The 26,767-nt window shown below is 42.2% G+C and overlaps 1 protein-coding gene across 3 annotated transcripts in view; it reads left to right on the top strand.

Moving 5' to 3' along the window:
- Hivep3 (HIVEP zinc finger 3) overlaps positions 1-26,767 on the top strand; it is a 409,800-nt gene that overhangs the window by 60,160 nt on the left and 322,873 nt on the right. The window lies entirely within an intron of this gene.

Genomic DNA, 26,767 nt, shown 5'->3' with positions numbered 1-26,767 from the left:
TATTGGTGTGAAGATTACTCTGGCCAACTTTGTTTTCGTAGGCTTAGAGTATTTATTTCAACTTTTGTTTGTAAGGCTATGGACTGGTGGGAGGGAGGTTTTCGGGAAGTCTGTTAAAATATAACCTAATGTTATTGAGTGGAGGATTGGGAAAATTAGTCATCATGGTAAACTAATTCATTGCACTTCAAAATGTGTATTTATGGATATTTCTCTTACAAAATAGGCATACACTTTGATTACAAATTGAAAAAAAATTAGATCCCTTCTCCCAAAGACCTTTAAGACTCAAGCAATTAACTCCCCATCTGCCCTGAGCATAGAGAAAGGGTTAGAAGAACTTATGTAGGGGCATGAGAAATGAAAGTTGGAGCACCTTTCAGTTTTTCTTCATGGTTCATATTGTGGCTTCAGTAATTAGTTTCCAATGCTGGTCCAAACCCATACATACCTGTCTCAGTTTCTTTTCTATTGTTATAAAGAGACACTATGACCATGGATACTTAGAAAATATTTAATTGAGGACTTGTTTACAGTTTCAGAGGATGAATCCATGACTGCTATGGGAACTCCTTCAGCCAATAGCCTTTAAGATACCAGCCCACCTGGGCATGGTCTCTTGTACTATAAACGCAGACATAAAGCTTGCACAGACTTGCTTGCTCTCTCTTTCGGCTGCTGGATTCAGTTCCTGTTCCCCGCTGGTGCAGAGGACTGTTGATCTGTGAGTCTACCTATAAATAAAGAACCCCTTATTATAATTAATTCTGAGCCAGTGTGGGACTACTTTATTGTGTTCATCTACACATGACTATCATGGCGGGAGCATGGCAGCAGGCAGGCAGGCATGGTGCTAGAGCAGTAACTGATAGCTTACATCTGATTCATAAGCAGAAAGAGAAAGAGAGAGAGAGAGAGAGAGAGAGAGAGAGAGAGAGAGAGAGAGAGAGAGTGGGCCTCATAGACCACCTTCAATGAGATACCTTCTCCACTCCAACAAGGCCATACCTCTTAATCCTTCTTAAACAGTCTACCAACTGGGAAACCAAACATTCAAATTGTTAGTCTGTGGGGGGCATTCTTATTCAAACCACCACAATACTTAAAATCAAACAAAGTTTAAAAGTGAATTTCAAATTCCATGTGTAAATTACAGGCCTAGGAACTCATACCTCCTTTCTAATGCAATGCTCACTGTCTTGTCCCACCTCCTGTCATTTCCAGAACCTCCCAATAGAGCACCACCACCCAGGGGCCTAGGCTCTAACACACTAGGCTGTGAGGGACATTTAATACTCACACAATACCATATGGGGACAAGACAGTGAGTCAGGCTGTTTGGATCATCTGATACTTGGGATTAATTTCTAGGGCTGTTCTATTGGCATGCCTAATCAGGGCAGAACTCCTGGAATAGACTCATAGGCAGAATGCATTTTCTGTGGTTGCTGTTTCTGAAAACTCTTGAGTATAAGTGGTGTTAGCTCAGCCAGATTTTCTCCCAAGAGTTTACAGTCCCCTGAGTCATTGCATTAATAATCCTGAAGGTACATAAAATAGACAGCAGGTCTCAGGTGGGCACCGGGACCATGCCATCTATCATAGCCCTGTCTCCGTTCCCTAAAGGGAGTACACCAGGCTGCCATAGTCTCTCCTAGCCAGGCTTTAACATGTGTAAAATATTCTGGGTTTGCAATAAAGAGAAGAAACCCTCTCTGGTCTGTGGCCATTTCCCACAGGACCTGTGAGTAGACTTCACAGAAAGTAATTGGCAGCAGATCCTGGCGATGTTAGCAACCGAGTGGTAATGACTCCCCTGGTGGACCCTGCCTTTGCTGTGCTCAAAGCTTCTGTGGGAAGGGACTCCTGGCTACCAGTCTGTCTCATTGAAGGGGAGAAGAGGGCCCAGAAGGCCTCCTGTCTTTTTTGACTATAGAAGGCTTCCAGAATTATTCTTCGGTTTCCATATCTTCATCCAGATCCATGAATTCCCGGAGGCCCTCTTCTGACCAGACCAAAACTCTCAAGTCGTTCCTGTGCCCTCCATCTCACACGATGATTGTATTCCTCTGTCCATCTGCAACTTTAATTATGAGTTTCCTTGACAGGCTTCCCTCCTGGTTAACTTCTCCTGATAACTCATTAAACCTCTGAGTCACACATTCATTATTATAGAGAGGACAAAAATGAAAGAACACAAAGGAGCTGAGCCCTGGGAGAAACTTGGGGGCGGACTACTGTGGTTAAGCCTAGCTGAGCATCTGGAGGCTTTAGTTGCCTCTTGTCCCCTTTTAGGACGTGGACCTACAGGGTGCTGTACTTAATGCACTGAGGTCACTGGCTGCGGTTGGGTCTAATGGGAGTCTTTGCTTGTTGTAGAATACCTGCTTACAATTCTGGTGAAAGTGCATTCCTCCTACCTAATTATGCCCTGTGAGCCTGCAAGGTCTTCAAACAAGGACGAAGCATCTCATTAAAGAGGATTCCCAATCTTAAGTTTGTCCCTCAAAGAACATGAAAGGAAACAATTCATAACCCGCAGAGGCTTTAGTGCTTCCTATTCTCACTGTGATTGTCCCCCAACTCCCCACTCCACTCTTCCCCAGTTCACCAAGCATTCTTCTTTCTCCCTCCCTCCTCAGGGTTAGTTATTTTACTTTATTGGCATCAGAAACCTCTTTGCAAAGTAGAGTTCATGGTAACACCTGGCTGATCTGTTGTTGTGGAGATTAATAGAGTTAAAACAAGTCAATATGACCCACCTGGTGCCTGGAACATTTTAAATCTCCCAAAGGTTAGCTATTACAATGTTCGGTTCGGTCTCCTTGGCCTCTGTTTTTATTTTCTCTCTCAGTGGAAACACTAGAGGAAAAAAACTGAAAGCTGAGAAATTAGGTCCTCATCAATAGTAGCAATAGGTGTCATTTACTGAGTGTGACTTATGTCCTGAGCCTGGCATGCATTATCTCTTTCATCCCTGCCACAGCCCTGAGGGATAGATACTGTTATCATCCACTTTCACAAATGAGGAAACTCAGACTTAAGAGAGATGAAGCAACGCTGGAGGCCACAGAGCTGGCAGGCAGTGGGGTTGAGCCGGCCTTACTCCCAAGACCTTGGCTTAATAGCCTTGCAAACCGCCTGAAAACCAAGTGTTCTTGGTGTGCGTTTACGATTCCGATTCTGACTCTGATGAGCCATGAGCTCCTCCCTGCTCAGAGGCTCCAGGACCCTGATGACAAGTGCCCTGTTAGTAGAAAAAGCTGCCTCTCAACTGGCCAGGGTGAAGCCACCTGGCCTCCACTGAAGCAAACCCTCTCTGAAGGCCTCCTTCATTTTTAGTCAGAGGCAGGGAGAAATGGATTCTTCTGCAAAGGTTGGCATTTATTTCTTAATAATCAAGCTAAAAATGTATGCTTCCCCCTCAGTCAGCAAAACAAAGGCTTTCTACATCTAATGTATGCTTAGAACTACTAATGAGTTCTTAGGGAGCTCCGACTCCAGAAGTAGAAGCCAGGATACCTGGAGTCAATAGGTTTGCCAAGATCCTCTCTCTGCAAGGAAATCTCCACATAGTCCACACCCCCAGAGTTTCATCAGTCCTGGGAATTTGAGGATGAACTGATGCCCAGCATGGAATACCTGGCACATAGCCTTGTCCTCCAGATGTCCTGGGACCAAGGCCACATGTGGTCCTTGTACACGTGTCCATTGAAGACACTGCATCTGAGTAAAGTCAGCTCTACAAATTGTTCCTTGCACTGGGCGGTGGTGGCATAAGCCTTTAATCCTAGCACTTGGGAGGCAGAGGTAGGTGAATCTCTGTGAGTTCGAGGCCAGCCTGGTCTACAAGAGCTAGTTGCCAGGACAGGCTCCAAAGCTACAGAGAAACCCGACTAAAACCAACCAAACAAACAAACAAAAAACAAGCAAGCAAGCAAACAACAACAACAACAAAAAAAAAACCCCAAATCGTTCCTTGTACCCTGAGTCAGACCAACACAGACCTGGATTCCCAAGCATGAAAGCAAGAGAGGTTGTTATAGCCTGGGGTGCTTAGATGGTGCCTCTCTTTTGTACTCACAGGAATCACATCCCATTGTCAATAGTGACAGTTCGTGCTCTTCACCTTCCTCCTCCTGGCCCTTCCTTCTCTCCCCTGATATCCTCATTCTTCTTCCTTTGCCTTTTTTTTAAACTATGAAACTATGAACAGTAGGAGAATATGTCAAGATTTGGTAGGTTCATCACTCATCAATTCTTCAAACATTTATAAAGCAGACAGTCTAAACTGAGACTGAGGTGGAGGTTATAAAAGTAAATAAGAAATACCTCCTGTTGGCTGTGTACCTTCAGGGGAACTCTGGATTGGATATCATTTTAAGTGCCCCACACAGGCCATGTGTTCAAACCTTGGTTTGCAGTATAACAGTGCTGAAGTGGTAGGGCATTGGGAGAAGGTGATGCTTTCTTTGTAAACTGTCTGGCACAAATACTGTGTTATGGAAACACAAGATGACTAATACAAAAAGAGGCGAACATCTGACACATACAATAAGCCACACGTTCCAAGCACTTTCTTGGATCTGGTGCAATGTTGAGTCACCCTAAACTGGATCATCTCAATCCTCAGAGTAACATTCTGTTGGAGCCCTGCCATCTTATCCTCTTACACACGTGGCCAAGGCCAAGGGAGATGAAATAATTGTCCCAACATCATATTATGAGCAAGCGACTGTTCGCACTATGGCTGCTTTCTACCTACTCACGGCGTTCTGTGACAGGTGTCACAAAGGAAGGGTCCAGAAGGTGTGAGAGATTTGAATCTGGCCTGGAGCAGTGAGGGAAGATGGAAGTGTTGGAATAGTGTGAGCAGAGACAGAGGTGGAGGTTCCAGGTGTTCCCAGCTTCAGATGCTGGGGGTGGGTGGTGTGAGGATGATGAGAGAGGGGTTCAGAAAGACATCTGAGCTACCCCCCCTGCATAAATCTTTGAATAATGGGAATATGAGTGATTGACTAGTTCTTCATCTTAATCTTTTATATATTTTCCACATTGTTTGCAATGATATATATGTGTACATGCTTCACACATGAGTATGCACATACGTTTGAGAGGATATGTGTGCTGGAGAAGTGTAAGTTGGCATCAGTGCAGATGGAGGAGTCTGCAGGGTGATTTTTCATGGCAGCAGAGAGGAGACTAAGACACCCTACTTTCAAAGATCCCTGAATCCCAAAGTTTGTCTGTCCAGCCCATGAAGACTATCAGAGTCTCTGGGCTAACCATCATCAAATACACTGAGTGAAGAGTATAGTTCTGACCAGGGGTTTTCATTCAGTGTGTGTTTCTGCTCACTGGGCTCAGACTCTCAAGTGCTGGCTGTCTTGGTTGTTCCTCACTGTCTTCAAGCATCTGGCTTGTGCAGATGTGTATGGGTGGTTTTGTGCAGATGTTTGTCTATGTCTAAAGATGCTTTTTTGCAGGAGGGTTAATATGATACCAGCTATTTCATCATAGGTGAAATTGTGAGCTTCTGCCTACATTCTTGTTTTTTATGTTGCATTTGTTTAACTCTGCAAAGCTGTGTTACCATGCCTTTTTTTTTACTTAAAAAAATACCAATCCAGCCGGGCGGTGGTGGCGCACGCCTTTAATCCCAGCACTCGGGAGGCAGAGGCAGGCGGATCTCTGTGAGTTCGAGACCAGCCTGGTCTACAAGAGCTAGTTCCAGGACAGGCTCCAAAGCCACAGAGAAACCCTGTCTCGAAAAACCAAAAAAAAAAAAAAAAAAAAAAATACCAATCCAAATTCCTACTCCCTCCTCTCCTACCACTCCCCTCCCACTCCCTACATTCACCCTCTCATCCTACCCAATCCAATCCTAAGAGAGGGCAAGGCACCCTGCCCTGTGGAAAGTCCAAGGCCCTCCCTACTACATCTAGGTTGAGCAAGGTATACATCCAAAGAGAACAGGATCCCAAAAAGCCAGGACATGCAGCAGAGACAAATCCCAGAGCCACTGTCAGTGGCCCCTCAGTCTGCCCCAACTGTCAACCGCATTCAGAGAGACTAGTTTGATCCCATGCTCATTCACTGCCTACATTCTAAAAAAATTATTTGAGGGACATTTCACTAATGCCCTCATTCTTTCAGCATTTACTTGCTTACCTTGAGGGTTCAAGACTTTGATATGCCTATCTATATCCTCTCAGTAAGGGACAAGAGAAAAATAAAAAAACTTCCAATGCAATCAGTAACAGAAACTAGGGACTGGGTTCTAATAGCTACTCCTTTTCCCCATGTCCTGTGAGTCAAGTGTACTGTCTTCAGCAATAGGGTCTGGAGGGCAACCAAGAACGGTGGCAATACCTGTAATGTTTGGGGGTGTGGTCCATGAGACCTCCCTGGCCAATAGCTTGAAAAGTAGTATCCCATACCGGGCACTGAGATTTTTATTTAATAGCCTATGTTGTCTAGGAGAGACACTGTTCTGCTGCATTATGGGGTACCTTGTTAAACTCCTTTAGTATATGCATATATTTTAGGAAGCTTTTACAGTATTGGATTTCTTTATGCTTTTTCAGAGGTCTTTACATCAGTTACTCTTCCCCATTTGTGCTCCTCTACTCTGCCCTTCCATCCCCTCATCCAATTTAACCCTTCCCGTTCCATTATTCTTCTTTACCCGTTTATACCACCTGCATTCTATCCCCCTGCTGTTGAAATTTCCAACCCTGCCGTGGCCCCTTACTAGCCTCCTGCTTTTTATGGTCACTCCAAGTGAAGCACACATATCTAAAGATTCAAAGCTAGGATTCACATATGAGCGAGAACAGGCAGTGTTATGTTTCTTTCCAGTTCTATTCATTTTCCTGTGAATTTTCTTCTTCCGCACAACTAACTAATAATCCATTATATAACTCTACCACGCCTTCAGCATCTGTTTGCCAGACGATGGACACCTTGGCTATTTCCATGCCTTGGCTATTAGTGCACAGAGCAGCAAAGAGTGTGAGTGAGCAAGCATATGTGCAATGCCACAGGAAGTAAATAACCCATTCCAGGGCACTTAATCAGTTTATTTTAGGGTAATTTTAGGCTTACAACATTTGACCTGATAGTGCAGAACATTCCACACTCTCCCCTCCTCCTATCGATTCCTCTGTTATTTGTAGCACATGTTACTAGGGTACAAAGGACAGGATCAAAACTGAATCCAAGGGAGGGATTTCCTAAGGAGTTTCTTTCCCTCACCTGCAGCTCACAGTGAAGATCTTTCTCTCCCATTGGAATGGCGGGAAAGACATGACAGGACAGAGAATTCTGCTCAGAAACACACATGCAAACACTATGGGTCAACACCATGCAGCAGAATCATAGAAAGACCTTTTCAGTTTTTGTGTCTAACTCTTGGTTCTCCAAAGCCCAGGGTGCAGAGAAGTCCCAGAACAGATGGTTATATTGCAGATAATCTTGGGTAAGGAATAGTGGGATATCATGTTTAGACCCACAGTCAAGTATCTCTCCCAAGCTGATATTAATGACCCAGGAGAGAGGTCAGCCTTGGTTAAAACTGCTGCATCAATAAAAGGAGCCAGCTATAGAAGGTATTCCCAAATGGCTGGTTTCCTTGTTTAATTTTTTTTTTTCTCATGGTTTATTTTTTTTTATATTTAAAAATTTCCATCTCCTTCCCTCCTCCTCCCCCCTCCCTCCCCTCCTTCTCCCCTTTCTCTCCCCTCCTTCTCCCCCTTCCCTCCCCTCCCCTCCACCCATACCTCCCCTCCCTCACTCTCAAGGCCAAGGAGCCATCAGGGTTCCCCACTCTATGCTAAGACCAAGGTCCTCCCAACTCCCCCCAGGTCCAGGAAGGTGATCGACCAAGCTGAGAAGGCTCCCACAGAGCCCGTCCATGAAGAAGAATCAGAGCCCAGACAAAGGACAAAAGGATAATTTTTTTTTTAGTGGTAAAATATACATGATATAAATTAATTCTTTAAACCATTTTAAGTGCATAACTCAATAGTATTTAATACATTCCTAATGGAGAGATTTTTGCTTCTATCGCTGTGATAAAACATCCTGACCAAACACAACATAGAGAAAGGGGGTTTTATTTAAGCTCACAGTTTTGGGTGACAGTCCATCACTGCAGGGAAGTGACAGCTTCTCAAGCAGCAGGAGTGTGAGGCAGCTGGTCACATCACATTCACAGCCGAGAGCAGAGGGAGAATAGGTACATACAGGCCCCACTTGCTCGTTTGCTTGTGCTCAGCTGCATTTCTCTACTCTTATATACTCCATGATGCCCTGTCTGGAGGATGGTGCCACCCATAGTGGGCTGGGTCTTCTCACATCAAATAGCTCAATAACATCAAGTAGTCAATCCCATACAGATATGTCCACAGACCAACACCATGTAGACAATCCCTCATTGAGTCTTTTTCCCTAGGTGAGTCAAGTTATAGGCTTATTACAAGCCCCCTACCAGCAGCCATCTCCAGAACCATTTTTATTTTGCAAAATTGAAGCTTGGTAGCTATTTACTAGTAGTTCTTTCTTCATGCTCTTCCATCCCTCAACCACCATTCTACTTTCTGTCTCTATGATTTGAACACTCTATGTATCTCATAGAGATGGAATAATATGGTATGTGTTCTATTATGACTGACTCGATTCACTTAACTGAGTGACTTTTATGTTCTATCCAAACCATAAAATGTGTCAGAATGTTATTCCTCTGTCAGGCTAATGATAGCCCATTATATTTAGAGGTCATTTTTTGTCCATTTATCTTCTATTCATGGGCATTGGATTGCTTTGTTTTGTCTTTTTTTTAAATAATCATAAAATTACACTTTTAAGTCTGAGAATGTAGATCAATAGCAGAGTGTTTGCTTAGCATGGAAAGAAAACCTTCGGTTCAATCCTCAACACCATGCAAGAGCATTTTAAAGTCAGATATTTATATTAGCTACTTATATTTAATTTATTAGAGACTTATATTTATAAGAACTTTAGCTGTGTCTGGAAGTAAGGTTGCATGTCTGTCTGTGGCAGGTTGGAGAGCTTTGAGTCCAGACTGGGGAGGTCCAGTAGGTAGGTGGTGGGAAGCACTTCCATATTTCACATTGCTTTGGTATGGATAGAGTAGTTTCTTTATTATTAAATTTTAGTTTTAACTTTATAATGCATTTACATGTTTTAAATAATAAAATAACAAAATTTGCTATATCCCGATAGATCTAGTTTCCACATTAAGCCCCTCCGCATCATTTTCTTTCTTCAATAGGTATCTCCTTTTCATTGGGTTTTGTCTCATTTTCATTTCTTTTTTAAATAATAAGTAGGTATGTGTATGTCATAGCCTTCCTTTTAAAAATTAAGGGTGGTGCATGGCGCACACTCTGCATCCCACCTTTTCACTTGCATCCCTTCATGTCAGGGCACACAGGATCTTCCCCACTGTCTCTCTCTCTCTCTGTGAGTTCGTGGACTCTGCATTTATCAACATTTATTCAACCTGTCCATATGGGTTGGCACTTGGGGCTGTTTTTCCATTCATTTGTTCCCTTCATTGCATCAACAGCTGGGCCTACATGAGCAGCCTCTACAGATGTCATTTTAACCATCACAGAGTGTCTCTGGGGTAGATTTCTAAGTTATGGGGGAAGGCAGTGTTCATTCCCTTGTATATTTTGTTTTGTAAAATAGAAAAATAGAAAAAATCCCACAGGGACTATGGCACTTTGCATGCTTGTTAGCAAGGTGTGTGGATCTGTTTATCATAGGTGAAATGTATGTTTAAAAAGAAATAAGCAAACATACAAATGCGTGTATACATATAAGGATCCCTGAAAGTGTGTCAATAATGATAAGCAAATAATGGGGCAAAATAATGGTTTGGAAGCTGGAGACATCTATTTAGCTGGATGGCTTCAGAGAAGTCCTATGCATTTCTCAGCTCTAAAACAGGGCTGGCCTTCATTTTCATTCTGAGGCTTTTCAACTGTAAACAAGGTTTTCTCCAATGCTCAAAGGTTCCCATTTCTATGATCATGTGTTTGCCTTTCCAGTCTATCTCTGGTTGTGGGAGGAGCTGCCTTCCCACCATCTTGTGAAAATTGTGCCCTAGAAATGGGAGGGGCAGGATGGATGATAGGGCTCTGTACCTTATTCCTCTAGAGTTGGACTTCCTGGTCCTCCCAGTGGAGAGGAAAGAGATGAAGAAGGAAAGGGATAACTCCATGAATTCAGAGAGGTGGTAGCTTATCTCCTCCAAGGCTCCTCAGTACCTTCACCATGGACAGCACCATCTTCCTTCTGCTCTAAACTCTAAGCGCACGTTCCTGGATACCACAGACACAGTACTTGCATCCTTTAAAAGTGAAATGAAGCTGGGGGAGCCCCCAGATGGCTTCAAGGATAGAGTTCTAGCTCATGAACTGAGCTAGACTCATTTTTATGTGCTTTATCAGAAAACTCACCAATAGTAGAATGATCTAATTCTAGGGTAACAGATAACCTAGAATTACCTTGGCTTGCCTAGGATAGCCTGGTTTACATGTCTTGTTATTATTATTATTATATATTAGTAGATTCTCCTTCCTCCAAATGTCCCAGTGTCCAGTAACATACTGTATAGTACTTAATGCTAAGATATTGACATGAGTGAACTTGCCCTTGGGCAGAACGAGATGAGAACCTCTGGAGTGGGCCTCAGCCCTCCCGCATTTTTAATCAGGCTGTAAAAATAAGCCGAGAACCAGGTCGACACTAACAGCACACAAACCTGTCAATAAAATTTTTACTGTGTGGAGTTCAGGGATGCTTTTGAGCAGCATCTTTCACCGTTTGCATCTCTGATCATTTTTATTTATATCTAGGGAAGTCCAAGGAGCCACCGAGGGTCAGCCTGCTCTCATCCTTATTTCCTTTCTGATTTTGCCATAGAGTCCGTCAGTGCTCCCCCCGGGCTTGTTTCCACTGAATGATCTGGGTCCTCCCACATCACTTCACCTTCTTTTCACTCTTCTTCTCCAGCTCTCTTTGGCGTCACTGATGGCAGATGTTTGTTGAACACCTACTAAGTGCTTGGCACTGCACCAGGTCCTGGGGATAAAAGGGAGAAACGCAAATGCATGACTCCTGTGTGAATGCAGTGTACAGCGAAGTGGGGGAAGGGTATTAAACAGCCTTCTAAAGAAATTAACACATAGTGATCTCCAAACCACATAGGAAGGCAGAGTGTGATGAAAGGCAACAATCATGGGTCAGGGAATTCAGCTCTGAAGAGGTGACAGTTAACTTGTGACCTGAATAATGAGCGGGAGTCAGGCAAGTGAAAAGCAAGAACGGAATGTACCAGACAGAAGGTGAGGAACATGCAGAAGCTGAGGTAAGAGCGTTGGCAGAGAAGCCTGGAAAGAAAGCATATGCCACACCCTGGACATGTTCAGTGGCGTCCACGGAGAAACAATGGTTGATCTGCTCATGTGTGGATTACTTTGTGCAGATCTGGGCATAGTGCTATTAAAGTATTGGCATGAATAAAAGCTCTTGGCCAGTTGATCAATAGAAAGAAGTGTCTTGGAAGGACAGTATGATTCTATGTTTATATATGTTAGGATGCAGCTAAACCTGTTGGAAAGCCAAAGAGACTTTGGCTAAATAAAATAAGTATTTGTTAATGCACATAGCTCAGAGGCCCTGGCAATGATTCCACCAGCCTTGGCTTCATCAAAGTTCAAATGTCTTGGACCAGCATCATCCAATAGAGATGTAATATAAGCCTCCTGCCTCCTAACTTTAACATGTAGTCAAATATGAAATTACTAGGCGAGTATTTATACTCATTTTCTCACAGCATGTTGGAAAACCAGCAGGTCTTTTTACCTGTGTCATTTTAATTGCTGAGCAGCTTCATGGAGTTGTTGGTTCCTTCTTTGAACAGATCAAAATCTTGGGTTCTGTAATTTTTATTTATTTTAAAAATATATTTGCACCAATTCCATGATACTATTATATCACAATATATACAGTGTAAATTTGATGATACTCATTCCTAGTCCCCCCAACTTCTCCCAGATCCACCTCCCTTCCACTATCCCTTATTCCAACTTCATTTCTTCTCTCTTTTTTGTAACCCACTGAATCCAATTCGTGCTACCCATATACACACGGGTTTGGTGCCACCCACTGGAGCAGTCTGTGTACCAGGGGTCACAACCCGTAAATAAAACAGCAGCCATCAAGTGTTAATAGCTCCTCAGCTAGGAATGGGAGCTCATGAGCTCCTCCCCAGTCTGTGCATGCAGACAACCTCGGCTGCTGTGAGTTCACACACGCAGCTCTTCTGTCATGCCCAGAGGTCAGCTTCACCCCATCCTCCCTTTCTCTAGTTCCACAGTCCTTCTGTTGTGGCCTCCTTTACCAGACATGTTCCCTGAGCTTTGGAGGAGGACAATATAGATGTTTCCTTTTTGTACCATTTAAGTCCCCTACCCTGAACCTCTGTACTTCTACTTGTTGGTGGTGCCTGTCAGTGCAGATTTTTACAGATCTCTCCACCTCCAATAGAATTCCCTTGTGTGTTGAGTCAGTTACAGGTGTATGTGAGTAGATTCACTCTGTCCCTATCTCTCAGGGAGGTTGAGTGGTTAAGGGATGACAGAAGTCCCTGGATCAGCTACCTCTACTTTTCCCTGTTATCACCTAAGTAGATTCCTTTTCTGTGCCTTGGCTTGCAGAGGGCCAAGAAGTGCTAGTTACTGCTTTGTGTTATAATTCACCCATTAAGATGGGGTCACCTATTATGGTTCTCTGTCTTGAGTCATAGACTGGGCTTGCATTTGTCTCCACTTAGAATCTACCTATATCGATGACTTCTCTTGGCAGGGTTCTTATTTTAGATCCAAGTCAGCCCCTTGTTGTCATCTTTCCCATAAAATCATCTATCTGTACACAGGTGTGTTTAGGGGAGGCAAAATACGCTTGAGTGTAGCTCAGTCTCTCCTAGCTGAAGATTTAGCAGTAAATGTTGGCATTATTATCTTAAAACTCATTTCTTTGTGGTTGCTATACCCCGGGTATAGAATGTCAATGCCGTGTTTTGGTAACTATCCTATAGAGAACTCTTAAGAATAAAGAGTTAGTTGTGGTTGAAAAAAAATGAGAGAAAGAGAGAGATTTCAGGAAGACTAGATAAATTCCTAAAATTCCTAAAGGACAATAATATAATGCAGTTTTGTAAGGAAGAAGAGAATATTTATATAGGCAAACATACATATTTATACACATATTTATACATATACATCCATAAATTTGGAAGAGGAGGAGGAAGGACATGTTCAGAAAAATAGAGGATAGTAATTCCTCCTTTTCAGATCTGTCTTGTGTTAGTCGTCCAGATCACTCAACAAGAAGTCACTTGTTGCCATTCAAAATCCAGTGTTCTTCTGGTTGGGCAATTAGTCTCAGCCATGAGGCATTTATGGTGCTTTTGTGTTCTTAATTAAGGGTGGACTTTTTGTAAATGACAGGAAAATACTCAGTGGACCACAGGAAATCTTGACAGCATCCTAGAATGTGTAGCTCACAAGTTTTAAGTCAGGCCTTTGGACTCTGACTTGGAGTTGGTTTCTGGCTCTAGCATAGACTAACTCTGTGCATGGGACAAACTTCTTGTGCTGGCTCATTTTATGCAAACTTGACACAAACTGGAGTCGTTTGAAAGGAGGAAACCTCAATTGAGAAAATGCGTTTGTAAGATCTGGCTTAAGGCATTCTTTTTTTAAAAAATAGTTTTTATTGAGTTATTTATTTTTCTTTGTTCCCCTCCCTTTTCCCCCACCCTCCCCTTCTATTCTCTACCATTGTCCCCATGCTCTAAATTTACTCAGGAGATCTTGTCTTTTATTACTTTCCAAGTAAATTAGATCCATGTATGTCTCTCTTAGGGTCCTCTTTGTTGTCTAGGTTCTCTGGGATTGTGAGTTGTTGGCTGGTTTTCTTTGCTTTATGTTTAAAGGCCACTTATGAGTGAGTAATATTATATTTGTCTTTCTGGGTCTGGGTTACTTCACTCAATATGATATTTTCTAGATCCATCTATTTGCCTGCAAATTTCAAGATGTCATTTTTTTTTTACCACTGTGTAGTACTCCATTGTGTAAATGTACCACATCTTCTTTATCCATTCTTTGGTCAAGGGACATTTAGGTCATTTCCAGGTTCTGTCTATGACAAACAATGCTGCTATGAACATAGTTGAGCACATGTTCTTGTGGTATGATTGAGCATCCTTTGGGTATATACTCCAAAGTGGTATTGCTGGGTCTTTATGTAGGTTGTTTCCTAATTTTCTAAGAAATTGCCATACTGAAATCCAAAGCAGCTGTACCAGTTTGCATTCCTGCCAGCAATGCAAGAGTGTTCCCTTTACCCCACATCCTCTCCAGCATAAGTTGTCATTAGTATTTTTGATCTTGGTCATTCTTACAGGTGTAAGATGGAATCTCAGCCATTTTAGATTCCTCTGTTGAGAGTTCTCTGTTTAGGTCTATACCCCATTTTTTTTTTATTAGATTATATGCTCTTTTGATGACCAATTTCTTGAGTTCTTTGTATGTTTTGGAGATCAGCGCTCTGTCTGATGTGGGGTTGGTGAAGATCTTTTCCCATTCTGTAGGCTGCTATGATTTTGATGGGCATTGCATTGAATCTGTAGATTGCTTTTGGTAAGATTGCCATTTTTACTAGGTTAATTCTACCTACCCAAGAGCATGGGAGATCTTTCCATTTCCTGGTATATTCTTCAATTTCTTTCTTCAAAGATTTAAAGTTGTTGTCTTATAGGTCTTCTACTTGTTTGGTTAGAGTCTGTAAGGCATTTTTTAAATTAGTGATTGATGGTGGAGGGCCCAGCCCATTGTGGGTGATTCTTCTCCTGGGCTAGTGGTCCTGGGTTCTATGAGAAAGCAGGCTGAGCAAGCCATGAGAAACAAACCAGTAAGCAGCACTCCTTCATGGCCTCTGTACCAGCTCCTGCCTCTATGTTCCTGCCCTGTTTGAATTCTTGTCCTGTCTTCCTTCAATAATGGACTAATATGTGGATGTTTAAGCAAATAAATCCTTTCCTCCCTAACTTGATTTTGGTGGTGGTGTCTAACTAAGACACTTCTTAAACTTGCTGAAGTCCATTTCTCTCTCTGGGTTATGAGGAGGATTAAATGAAATATTTCATTTAGCTAAACTACATTGGTCTAAGTGACTACTATTTGTTTTATCATCATCCACGTTAATTATGATGTATGGACTAGTTCATGGTTAATGGCAATACTTATCTTTGGAAAAGGTCAATAAATCATCAAATAGATAGCTATACTCAGTATTCACCCATCATATTTACCGTAAACTAGCGACATGAATGAAAAAAATCAGAAATTGATTTAAATATCTAGAACTTCTCTAAAGTTATTTTTTGCTACCCACAGTGCTAAGTATGTAACATCACATTCTGTTCTAGGCAGTTGTAGACTGGTAAGTGCTTTTAGTGAGGTGACTGTCCTGGATTGCAGCTGAGTCATAATGTCCTGGATTATAGCTGAGTCATAATGTCCTGAATTCCTGCTGAGTCATGATATCCTAGATTATATCTGAGTCAGAGTTTACACAGATTCTGGCTTTTACTAGAAAGTCATATTATTTATGTTTAACCTAACTGCTGTGAATTTTTCTTTATACCTTACATTTCTTTTAAAAAAAAACATATTTATTTATTCATTATGTATACAATATCCTGTCTGTGTGTATGCCTGCAGGCCAGAAGAGGGCACCAGACCCCATTACAGAGGGTTGTGAGCCACCATGTGGTTGCTGGGAATTAAACTCAGGACCTTTGGAAGAGCAGGCAATGCTTTTAACCTCTGAGCCATCTCTCCAGCCCCTACCTTACATTTCTTAAGAACAATCTGAAGCATCCAATAACACACCCTTCTGGAGTACACATACAACCTGCACCAAAAATGCTGTATTCTGAGCCAAAGGACAAACCTTAACTTCAGAAGAATAGACGTCATGACAATATGTTCATGACCCATCACTGAATTTTCCTAGAAATCCTCACATATATGAAGATTAAACAACACATGTTCAAAACAACAACAGGTGTCAGACGAAGTCTTAAGGAAATTAAAAAATATTCCTAATGACAGAAAAGGAGAGACAACATTTCAAAAATCAAAATGAGATAAAATGAGAGCAGGGCACAGATGAACATTTGTAGTGTTTGATGCTTATGTTAGAAAAAGAAGAAAGGTATCTATAATGAAAAGCAATCAGATAGAGAAGAACAAATTAAAACTAAGGGAAGGGAGATGAAAGAAATAATAAAGACAAGAGAAAAAAACAAAAAAAAAAAAACAATGCACTTGAAACAGAAAAGTAAATTGGAAATACCAACCAACCCAAACTGTTGATTTGAAAAGATCAAGGAAACGAATGTACTTCTGAAACTAACCAGAGAAAGAAGGCACAGACAACCAGGAGCAGGAAGAAAAGGAAGGCTGTCATCACAGAGCCCCATGGCAGTGAAGAAATAAAAAGGAAGTGCTATGTACAACTCAGGCCAACTGGGGCAATGTGGTCACTTCCACGGGAAACAGTAGTATGGAAATTCATCCATGAAGAATAGATGTCTTGAATAGTCCTATATGTCCCAGAGAACTTGGAATTTCTAGGTTTAAAACTCATGGACCAGATGGTTTTAGTGACAAATTCTATGAAATATTTAATGAATCTTAATTATATATACTCTTTTCCAAACCAGAGAGAGAGAGAGAGAGAGAGAGAGAGAGAGAGAGAGAGTTTTCTCAACTTGTCTTATGAGGGCAAAATTTCTTCACTACCCAAGTCTGTCAGAGCGAATGCAAGAGAAGAAAATCATAGTCCAGTATTCCTCATGATGATACTTACAAAAATCCTCAAGAGAATGTTTATAAATAAAACCTTGGGCCATTGAAATGGCTCGGGTGGTAAGGGGCTTGCTACCGAGCCTGGATGACCTGAGTTCAATGCCCGGAACCTCCACAGTGGAAGGCAATAATTGACTTAAAAGTTGTTCTCTGACTTTCACATGCTTGCTTCCCAAAACATGAACAAACAAATGCAATACAAAGATCTTTAATTAAAATGAAATATAAAATTCTTATTTGCAAGTATATTTATGTTTTTATACATTTACATGTAAGTCAAACCTAGTAGTATTGTATCTACCTATATTTAATATACATAAACACTGAATGGGGTCTATTCTTGGCATGCAAAGATAGTTCATTGCTGGAAAATATAAGTAATTTTACATATATTCAGAAACAAGGAAGAAAAACCATATGATTATTCTCATCCTTGTAGAAAAACTGTAGAAATGTCATTGCTAATTCATGGTTAGAATTCAGCAGAGTAGGAATAAGAAGGAGACGTAGTCTTATAGAAGATATCTACAAAGAAGAGTGGGATGGCAAGCAAACAAGCAAGAGAAAAAGCTCACTCCTAACAATACACTCAACAGCGAAAGACTAAACACCATTCTCTCTTATGATTCCTAACCCAAATCAGTACAATGTGACAAGAGGGGGATTGCATTTATAAAAATTAGAGAAGTATAAATAAAACCACATCTACCAACATGTACCTTGATAAAAAACTTATATATTTAGATTCTTAGGATTAATAAGTGAGTTTAGTAGAATGATGGATTATATTTCTTTAAAAATCTTCTTTCATTTTATGTTTATGTGCATTTGCCTATATGTATACCTGTGTATCATCTGGGTGCAGTGCCCTTGGAGGCCAGAAGAGGGTGTTGGATTCCCTGGGACTGGAGATACTGGCTGTGAGCTTCCTTGTGGGTGCTGGGAATCAAACCCAGATCCTCTGGAAGAGCAGCCAGTGCTCTTAACCACTGAGCATCTCTCCAACCATATTTCTCCACAGTCATATTTCTTTATATTAAAAATAAACAGTTGACTTTCATTTTGTTTTGTTTTTTGATAAAGTGTCTCTCTTGGTAGCCCAGCTGTCCTGGAGCTAGCTGTAGACCAGGCTGGCCTTGAATTCAGAGAGATTCACCTGTCTCTGTTTTCTAAGCAGTGGGATTAAAGGTGTGTGCCACCATCACAAGGCTGACCAATGGGACTGTTTTACTCTCTGATCTTCAGACAAGCTTTATTTATTAGAATCCAATTGAAATGCCACTACACGGACTTGTTACTTCACGTGAGGAAAAGATGATTCAGGAATGAGGGAGAGAGGAGATCACCTTCATGACACTGTAACTGTATTTACTGCAGACAGCTTACCTTATAGATGCCAAAACTACTGGGTGAATAATCTCAAGATAGTTGAGATTCCCTGATAATTATCAGTCACACAGAGAAAATGAGTCACCTTTCAGTGGAGAAACCTGGCAGATGCCACCAAGGTTGACAAGACCAGTAATAAGGCAAACTATGGCATGTGATGGCATTTGATAAACTAAGAGTGGGAAACATGGGTCATCCCTTCATACGAGGAGCACTGGCAGCTCAGAGTAGCTGAAGTGGGGCAGTTTTTCTACCACCTCGCAAAGATGGACATTGGCCTAGAATGGCAGGTATCCTAACTGAGAACGTTAATGCCAGTCCCTCCTTCCCTTTCCCCATGGGCTGCGGTTTTGGAGGGGGACAATCTTAAATGTCATCCTTTATCCCAATTGTCTTTCCCTATGTCATTTGTCTTTCAACAAAAACTGTGTGTGGTTTATCCCTCCCCTCTTGGTTTAAAGCTCGTCAGGTGCATGCCCTTATCAAATCTGCAGGTCAGAGGGCAAGCTTGGCAGTAGGAATCTGCTCTACACTTCTTAGCTTGGGTGGGATAGCTAGACAAACAGCGTTTGCAGAGCTTTTAGACTGTAGCAGGTGTCCGTTATTTTCTGTCTCTGCAGTTTGACCTAAGCTGACTCAAGATATTTTCTTTTATTTTTAAAAAGAGCCATTTTATTTTATTTCTTATAGGACACAGAACTTTTAAACTATTCCTGCCCCAGAGTCCTGAGCATAATTTAATCATGAGAAAGCACCAGAAAGACCCAAATGAGGGACAGTCCACTATACACAAGCAAGGCTGTTAAGAAGGGTCAGAGGTTTGAGAGTCCAGGGAAGACTGAGTGGTAACGCAGGTCAGAGGAGATGGAGGAGGGGCAGCAGCTCAGAGCAGTGTCGCATCCCCCACTGAAGGCTGGGATGGAAAGGACATTAGGTGTAATACATTTATATTTTGTATACCTATTTGTAAAACATTTCCACATATGTAAACATTAGAGAAAAACCTGTCATTCAGTTAGTGGTGGTGTGCCAGCATCATTTTCTTGATTTTGATCATTGTTGCCATGGTTATATAAGATGCTAACAATAAGGAAATCTGGGGAAAGGGTATATAGGATTCTCTGCATGAATCTTGTGTGGGTTTAAAATGATTTTGATATAAAAGCTGAAAGAAGGGGTGAATTTTTGATGAAACAGACCCTGATGAAAGAGGCAAAGGATGTTGTTTCTTCTGGGAGGCTGGGGAGAACCTCCAAGTGTCAGTGGGATCTACTGAGGAGCATCTTTGTGGGTTCCCTGGGCAGTCCTGTGACTCCTTGCTCTTAGGACTGCAGTTTGAGAATTACTGTGATCAAGTCATCTACCCTGATTCATTTGGAGACATCTGATTTCTGCATGTTCTCTCTTCCTTAAAAATTGCTTTAAAAATCAACGTATGGGCCGGGCATACACACCTTTAATCCCAGCACTCGGGAAGCAGAGGCAGGTGGATCTCCATGAATTAGAGGCCAGCTGGGTCTACAAAGTGAGTTGCAGGACAGCCAGAGCTATTACACAGAGAAACCCTGTCTTAAAAAAACAACAAAACAAATCAATGTATGTTTATATAAGCAAATTTTTAAAAGTGCACTTTCTTTGTCTTCCCAGCTGAGAGATGACTCCCCCTTTATTGACTGATCATTGGAGACAGCTATGCAGGCTAGTCTTCCATCATTCTCTTCCACCTTTCTTAGCTGACAGAACTTTATATACAGGATTTGCTTATATGGAGGTGCTTTATGCATTCCTGTCATTGCTTGGCCCCTAAAGGCATGCTAGATTTTGATCCCCCATGATAAGTTACATGAAATTTGCAGTGTTTATTCATGACCTTTTCTTGTTACAGCTTTGTTGATGTTGTTATTTCAGTATGACTGAAATTTCACAGTTTGCTCCTGCAATTCTGTAGAGTCCTTTGTAGCCATGGCCTAGCATTTGCCTTCACACCTGTCCCAGAGGGTGGCTGGGGAGTGTGACTGCTGTGTGTGGGATGCCCAGAGCGGCTCTACTACATGAGAGAAGTTTCCTCATATTGAACTTAGGCTTAATATGGCAAAGGATAGCCTTATTTGAAAGAAAAAGCAAGATTAGACCCTCTGAGTCAGTTGCTGAGCCAAATTTCTACCTCTGATTTGGTGGACTAGAAAGACCCAGGCCTTGTGCCTTTAACTCCCTTTCTTGTTCTGCGTCCAGCTGAGCTTCTTAATGCTTATGGTACTTCTGACACTTAGGCCTGTGGCACGGTGATTCCACGGTGTGAGATCTTGATGCCACATCTGCCTGGTTGATAACTGGACTTCGTGGTGTTTTCTAAGGGGCTGTGACTTTCTAAACCTGGAGTCTTCACTGGTTCTTCAACTGGAATCGTTAGAATTGTTCACAGAACTTGAATAAGATGTCAGGATCCTCCCATAGAAAACTGAAAGTATCTGTTTCCTCCTAATGCTCCACAGGATTTTCAGTGTGCGATATGCATTAGTCAGGGTTCTCTAGAGGAACAGAACCTATGTGTGCATATGTGGCACAAAGAAGATGCCCTACACCAGTACATGCTAAGGGCTGGAGAAACCAACAAAGTCAGCCTCCCTGCTGGTGAGACCGAGAACAGTGGGAGGCTCAGACCATAAGGCTGGATGCCTCACTGGTCCTAATTTGGCACTGAGGGCATGGATGATTCCTGGAGAGCTGCTGGTTTTCAGTCCACACTGGAAGTTGGGTTCGGCTGAACTTTTTAATTGCAGCAAACTGGAGGGAAGGTGACAGGTGGATTCCTTTTGCTTGCTGGTCAGCAGGCTTAACCTACTCAGTAAATTCTAGATCATAAAACAGGTGGACAGTGCCTAATGAATGACACACAAGGTTGTCCTTTGGCCTCCACATACCTGCACACACCTGCACACACACACACTTGCACAAATGCACACCTACATGCACTCATATATACATGTCCCTTTAAAAAAAAAGCCCTAAAAATATGCAACTTAAAGCAATTGAATGAGCAAAATATTTAATGAGCTAGCAATGGGGAGGCTCCAGTGTGGAGACTGGGTCATAGCAAGTTCTCTCTTTCTGCTCCTCCTCCGTTTGGCTCTGGGTTTGATCTGTTACTTTCTCTTCCACCTACTGGCACAGCAGTCCTCTCTACTGCATCATACTTAATATTGATCAACTCTTCTGCTGAGCTCTGTGTCTAGCTTGAGTTCTGCAACCGAACTGCCCTTTGAGAATGCTATGAAATCAGAAAGGATAGAGGCCACTTTGGGCAACAGAATTAGGTCCCAGATGTCAGGGCAAAATGATGGGCTGATTGTTGTAGTATAAAGTGTAAGAAGGCTAAATGATGTAAGGTCATGTTGTGGGGACCTGGAAATATATGAGTGTAGACCAGAAAAGTGTGTGGCAGTAGCAGCAATTACAAATAAATAAACACATCTGTTGATCAATAGATAGGTAGAAATAAAGAGTGATATAATTGTATTGCAGTGTCCCCAGATTCAGTTGCTGACTCAAAGACCTTATTAAAGAATGTTAGTAAGAACTTTTAATAAAAAATTACTTTCCTTCTTGAAGGTTGAGAATAACCAGGACAGGGTAAAATGCCAGCACCACAGACCCAGTATCCTCCATCTTGTTGCTCGGTCAGCCTGATCCATATGGCTTCCAGACCCACACTTCAGCCAGTAGGAAAGAGAATGGAAGGGGAAAGGGACCAGGCAATCACACTGTTTATACAAGCTTGCAACTCAAGGCTAAAGCTTGTCTTCTGGCCTCACTTACAAGGGATGCTGGGAAATGTAGTCTTAGTTGAGTAGTCATCTTACTACTAAATAAGACAGGAGGGGGAGAATGACTACTGATGTCACTTTAGCAGGCTTGAAATAAAGTCAGCACGCACACCAGTGTAATTTTACTTCCAGAAAGACTTGAGTAACAGTATATTGTACTGAGAGAAATATAGAATCCTCTAGAACAGGAGATAGCAATTTTTTTCCAGAAAAGGAAAAAATAGCAAACCTCTCAGATTTTACAAGTCACACAGAGTATTTGTTATAAATTCTTTCCTGTGTTTGCGTTTTTATAACCCTTCAAGAATGTCAAATCCATTTGTAGCATGTGGCCTGTAAAAATTAGATTGTTCCAAGGGCTGTAGTTTGTGTATCTCTGTTTAATATAAGCATGACGGTCATCTGTGGTCACATCTAAAACATAGGAGACTGTGTCCCAGGGAGCTGATGAGTGTAGGGAGAATTCCAGATGCATTCCAAAGAGGCATTCTAAGCTGGTGCAGCCAGGATTCCTGAGAACTGGATCAACCTTCTCAAATAGTTGAAAGATATTTGGGGTATTAAGAGTGACTCACATTTTGTTCATATCAAAAGAAGGAGAATTGGTGATAGAAAGTTCTAGAAGGCAGACCACAGTGCAGTATATGCAAGGGCTTTTTAGTTGTTACTTATCACTTGTGAAAACCAGTAATCAGACATGTTGTATAGCAGGCTTCATTTTATTTTCCACAGCCTCAATAGATAGGTATAACCATTATGTCTCATATTAGTTAGTTTTATATTTATATTTATGACCAAAAATTCCTGACAGACACAACATAATAGAGGAAATATTTCTTTTTGCTCATGGTTTGGAGGGGTGCAGTTCATCACAGCAGAGGAGCATTGTGGGATTCATGGCAGCAAGTTATGTGGCAGAGACCGCTCCCATCATGGCAGACCAGCAAGCAGAGGTGGCCAGAACTAGGGACCAGGCCTTGAGAGGTCCCACTCCAGTGACCTACTTCAGCCAGCTAGGCTCCACCTCCTAACGGCTCTCCAGCACCATCCCCTCCCTTTCCTCAGTGAAACCTCAACTGGGGGTGAGTGTCCAAAGCATGAGTCTGGAGGGCACATTTCCCATTCAAGCCACAGCAACTCTACTTGACAGGTAAGAAAGTCATAGCTCATGGCCAGGGAGCTCACCCCAGAATGCTGTTTTGAGCCTTAGCAACAGCTACTCCCGACTGCCCCCTTGTGCACAAGTTAAATGACTAGGATATGTAAATCCTGGAGTAGCGCCAGGCACAGAGTAAGCCTTGCTGCCTGTGGGAGCACTTATTGGAATCCCTGGGAATCCCAGCATTTCTCACCGCGGTAGTTTTCTTAGTCTTCTGTGGCTGAGAAAGAAGCGCCATCAACTTGATGCCCTCGAATGACACATTCATCTGCTCATAGTTTGGAGGTCCGAACTTTTCAGTCCATTTCACTGGGTGGTAATCAAGGTGTCATGGGCAGGAACAAACTCCCTCCAGGGGCTTCAGGAGAAAATCCATTCCTTGTTTCTTCCTACTTCTGATGGCTCTGACTTGTTCTGGCTTCTGGCTGCATCCCTCTGTTCTTGACCTCCTTAATCCCGTAACTCTCTTTAGCCCTCTTCCTGTCTCTTACAAAAGATCCTGTGATTCCATGCAGAGCTTGCCCTCTCCCCGTTTGTTTAGAAAAGCCTCCTCATATCCAGGTCATTAATTTATTCACATCGTTTGCATGTAAGGTAGTATTCATTTTTCCAGGCATCAGGTAGTACGTATCTGTGGGGGCATTGTTTAGCCTGTCCTGATGGTGTTTTGCATAGACTAGATGACCTCATCTTTTTCTTTACACTATTAGAAAATAACTTTATGGCATTGAATGTCTTAATGATAAACTATAATATCTATCTATTCTTTAGGGTCTCTTTTTCTGAAAACAACAGATTTTAAATAAGGCATGGGCTGGAGGAAGTAATTATTGTCAACTAGCCATGGTCAAATACTATTATTATGTTACTGAATAATGATTTCTTTGTTCATGAATTTAAAATTCAGGCTTCATTTTTTTTTAACCTGCACATGACAAACTATAGTCAGACTGTTTCTCAACTATGGTCAGTTCCACCAGCCTGCTGTGCAGGTTCTGCAGTGTGAGGCCCTTTTGGTTACTGTAACATTGAAGTGTTATGTATTTTTAACTGGCAAACAAGTCTCTTCCTATCCCTTCTCTGTTTTTCTGGCCAATGGCCCTTCTACGGTTTCCTTTCTCATCGGGTATTTCAACTATGTGGGATGCAGTTATGCACACTGTAGTCAGCACTGAGGATGTCCAGGAGGAAGGAGCTGAAGATCAAGGCTAGTCTGGGCTGCAAAGCAAGACACAATCTTTAAACAAGCATCCATCCATCAACAACACCAAAAATCCCCATCCTTATTATCACTTTAACATGGTGTTTGAAAGAAGAGGCTTTCTGGGATTGTCTGCCTGACAAGATGGTCCTCTCAGTCTTCTTTATTACTGCTGCTACTACCACTATTATTATTATTTTGCTTATGCATTTCCATTGAACCTTTCACACTTTTTAAATATAGAAATTTAATTCCAGACACCTATATTTTAAAAACAAAAAGATGTAATTAATTTATCGTTTTATCGTAATTAATCGTTTGCATATAAGGTAGTATTTGTTTTCCAGGCATCAGGTAGTACGTATCTGTGGGGGCATTGTTAACCTGTCCTGATGGTGTTGCATAGACTGGATGACCTCATCTTTTTCTTTACACTATTAGAAAATAACTTTATGGCATTGATTTGTAGGTAGGAATGTAGAATAGACACTGTAGGAAATTAGTAATAATAACCAATAAGAAAACAGAACAACTTATAATCAAATAATCTAACTATGTGAATTGGAATCTGTCTCCTCTCTCCTCTCTCTCTCTCTCTCTCTCTCTCTCTCATTTTACAGGTAAATACAGTTGGTAGCAGGTGATGCTGCAGATTAGGGAACACTGCATATTTAATCCTTTGACTCTCATCTTTCAAAATGTTTAATAATTAAATGTTATAACCATGCTATCAATTCTGTGCTCAGTCGTATTTCCCCTGGCTTCGCTCTGCATTACTTTTGCTTACGTAACACCCTCTTCTTGTGTGAGTTCATTTTCCTGGCCTATTTTCCTCTTGCTTAGCAGAGAATCTTAAGTTACATCCAGAAACTTTCCTTCATAAAGGGTGTGCCAGGGATGCTGTGAATCTATTTTGTTGTCACATAGAGGGAGCCGCTAGTCTGAGAGCTCATGAGGTTTCACCACATGCCCTTGGAGTGGCCCGTAAGCACAGGTGTGTCTCTGAGCCCGTTTTAGACAGGGAATTGGAAGCCATTCTGATTTTATTTCCTTTTAAGCAGCAGGTCCTCCTTCCCTGAGTATGCTTGGGTTGTGTCTCTGGGTTCTTGGGCTTCTGCATCTATGAATGTATGTGCTTGTTCAATGACCCTGCTTCCGGCATGCCTTGTGATCTGCAGTAGTTCAGCTCTAGGGAATAGCCCTTTGCTTCTGTGTTTTTGCTTCCCCTCCTTGGTGCTGCTGTTCCTTCAGAATTCCTGTCCAACACTCTCTACCCTTGGTCCTGTACCCTTTACCTGGTTACTGAAGTCTCTTTCCCTGTGTGTGCATGTGCGTGTGTGCATGTGCGTGTGTGTGTGCGTGTGTGTGCGCGTGTGTGCGTGTGCGCGTGTGTGCGTGTGTGTGTGTGTGTGTGTGTGTGTGTGTGTGTGTGTGGACTGCTTTTACTGGCACTCCCCAGGGAGCTGCTGCCCTGCTCCTCCTCACCTCTAGTTTTTACTTATATTAGAAACAAGCCTCCCACTTTCCAAAGAAGCTGTGAGAAAGTTTGAGTCCAGCCATTCTCTCTTTAGTGAATTGGCCTTGATCCCCATGACCTGGATTTCCCTCCTCCAGTCTCCATCTTCTGAGCCTGAGCTTTCTAGGGCCCTTTTCTGGGACCCTGTGTGATGACTTCTTCGAGGTCTGTGCGGGATCTGCGTCACAATGCTTACCTCATGATAACATGGTCCTTCAGTTTCCAGTAGGACCTCCGACATTTGGGTGGCTCTTTGGGGGATGAATGAACAGGAGAACATGTAGGAGTCCCCTTTATCATTCATCAAACCAATGGCCTAGGTGTGGAGTTAGAGGAGTCTGGAGCTTTTGCCCTGGGAGTGGCTGGACCATATGACCTATTCACTTTCTGTCTGCAAGGATCCCTTTTTCAGCGTAAACACAGCAAGGGTTTGAGAAACAATTTCCATACAAAAGGCCAGAGAAACGGGCCTCAGCATTGTCAGAGATCAGAATGAAGTCACTTAAGTGCTGAGTTGCGGTAAATCTGTTGGAGACAAGGCTCTTGTGGGTCACTACAAAGACAGGTTGTAGACTTCAGAGTGCGCTAAGGCTAAATTAATATCCCCTCCCCCTCGGGTGTGTGTGAGACAGTTGAGAGCTGTGCCCTTAAAAGAGAGAGGGAGAGGGCCCAGACCTTCTGGATTCCTGACAACTTAAACAT

The sequence above is a fragment of the Arvicola amphibius genome, chromosome 6 (genome assembly GCF_903992535.2).
Source record: "Arvicola amphibius chromosome 6, mArvAmp1.2, whole genome shotgun sequence".
Classification (NCBI taxonomy): Eukaryota; Metazoa; Chordata; class Mammalia; order Rodentia; family Cricetidae; genus Arvicola; species Arvicola amphibius.
Note: the sequence above shows the minus strand (reverse complement) of the source record. Positions and strands in the feature narration are given on the sequence as shown.